Source organism: Cicer arietinum, chromosome 2, assembly GCF_000331145.2.
Source record: "Cicer arietinum cultivar CDC Frontier isolate Library 1 chromosome 2, Cicar.CDCFrontier_v2.0, whole genome shotgun sequence".
In the NCBI taxonomy this organism is placed as follows: domain Eukaryota; kingdom Viridiplantae; phylum Streptophyta; class Magnoliopsida; order Fabales; family Fabaceae; genus Cicer; species Cicer arietinum.
Window position 1 is genome coordinate 22,880,321 of NC_021161.2, and position 2,497 is coordinate 22,882,817.

Genomic DNA, 2,497 nt, shown 5'->3' on the forward strand with positions numbered 1-2,497 from the left:
CAGTAGCGGAGTATGCTGCTAAGTTCGAGGAATTATCCAGGTACTATCCACTCTATGTTGGAGAGGCAGGAGAAAAGTCTAAGTTCATCAAGTTTGAAATGGGACTCAGACCAGAGATTAAGAAACAGGTTGGAATGCAAGAGATCCGTGACTTTCCTACCCTGGTGAATAAGAGTAGGATTTATGATGAGGATAGTCGTGCTGAAAAGGCACATTACCAAAACATTGGAACCATGAAGGACAAGAGGTCTATGCATCATAATAGAGGAAAACCTTACTCCTTTCCTCCTAGTAAATCTGGAAGTCGTCCGAATTACCAACCATACAGTTTTTCAGTTGGTAAAGGAGCTAGTAGTGGTAACGGGAAAGGAAATGGAAACAGTTATAGTTATGGGAGTGGTAGAGGAAACCCCAATGGATGAGGAGTTAGTAACGGAAATAGTAACAACATGAGTCAAGTATCACGCAACCACAATGGTAATAATGGTGATCCAGCTACTCCAATCTGATGTCACAGGTGTGGTAAGCAGGGTCACATGGCATATGAATGTAGAGATGTTGGAATTACTTGTTTTAATTGTCAGCAACAAGGCCACATTAGCACCACATGCCCCTACCCAAGGAAGACTCCACAACCTGGAAACCAGAGTTCCCAAGCCAGCAGACCTAAATCCAATGGAAGAGTCTTTGCCCTCAGTGGTGCAGGAGCGTCTGAGAAAGACAACTTGATCCAAGGTACATGTCTCATAAGTGATACTCCTTTATTTGTACTATTTGATTGTGGTGCCACTCATTCCTTTGTGTCTTTTGACTGTGTTAGACGTTTAGGACTACCTGTACCTCGTTTACGATATGATTTGAATGTGAATACCCCAACTAGTGATTTTGTTGATACCTCTAGTGTTTGTCTTGACATTTCTATCCATGTCTGTGGAAGGGACTTCCGAGTTGACTTAGTGTGTTTACCTTTGCGTCTGGTTGATGTGATTCTTGGTATGGATTGGCTATCTGCCAACCATGTCCGCGTAGATTTTTTTAGTAAAACCATTGAATTCATGGAGTCAGAAGAGAGGGATAAGCCTGTCAATATATCCACCAACCAAGTGAAGGCACTCTTGAAAGAAGATGTCCAGTTATACATGATCCTTGCCTCATTGGAATTTGAATAAAAAGTGGTAATACGAGATGTTCCTATTGTGTGTGAATTCCCTGAAGATGTCACTAGTTTACCACCAAAGCGTGAAATTGAGTTTAGCATTGACCTTGTACCAGGTACTGGACCCATATCCATGGCACCGTATAGGATGTCTCCCTTAGAATTGTCTGAGCTTAAGAAACAATTGGAAGAGCTTTTAGATAAACAATTTATAAGGCCTAGTGTTTCACCATGGGGTGCACCTGTGTTGTTGGTTAAGAAGAAGGATGGCTCTATGAGGTTATGCGTAGATTACCGTCGACTTAATAAAGCGACAATCAAGAATAAGTACCCGCTACCTAGGATAGATGACCTTATGGATCAATTGAGAGGATCATGTGTGTTTAGTAAGATCGATCTGAGGTCAGGTTACCATCAGATCCGCGTGAAACCTTCTGATACCCCTAAGACCGCCTTTAGGACCCGTTATGGCCATTACGAGTATTTGGTTATGCCTTTTGGCGTGACTAATGCACCAGCAGTGTTTATGGATTACATGAATCGGATCTTTCATCCTTACCTCGACTCTTTTGTGGTTGTGTTTATAGATGATATCTTAGTGTACTCTAAGACTAAGGAAGAACATGGTGAACATCTAAGGATAGTCTTGAAAACCCTTAAGGAGAAACAATTATTTGCCAAGTTGTCTAAGTGTGAATTTTGGTTAGAGGAAGTAAGTTTCCTAGGACATATAATTTCAAAAGGTGGAATAGCTGTTGATCCTACCAAAGTGGAGAGTGTCTTAGAATGGAAAGCACCTAAATCAGTGACTGAGATTAGGAGTTTCCTAGGATTGGCAGGTTATTATCGTAGGTTCATAGAAGGATTCTCCAGGTTGGCCTTACCTTTGACTAAGTTGACCCGCAAAGGGGAATTGTTCGTGTGGGATACTCATTGTGAGAATAGTTTCCAAGAGCTTAAGAAACGATTGACCTCTGCACCAATCTTAGTATTACCTGACCTGAGTGAACCTTTTGTAGTATATTGTGATGCGTGTGGTTCCGGATTAGGTGGAGTACTTATGCAGGATGGAAAGGTAGTAGCATATGCTTCTAGGCAACTGAAGATTCATGAGAGAAACTACCCTACCCATGACCTAGAACTAGCAGCAGTTGTCTTTGTACTTAAGATGTGGAGACATTATTTATATGGATCTAGATTTGAGGTCTTTAGTGACCACAAGAGCCTTAAGTATCTTTTTGATCAGAAGGAGTTGAACATGAGACAACGTAGGTGGATGAAATTTCTTAAAGATTTTGATTTTGAGCTTAAATATCACCCTGGAAAGGCCAATGTAGTGGC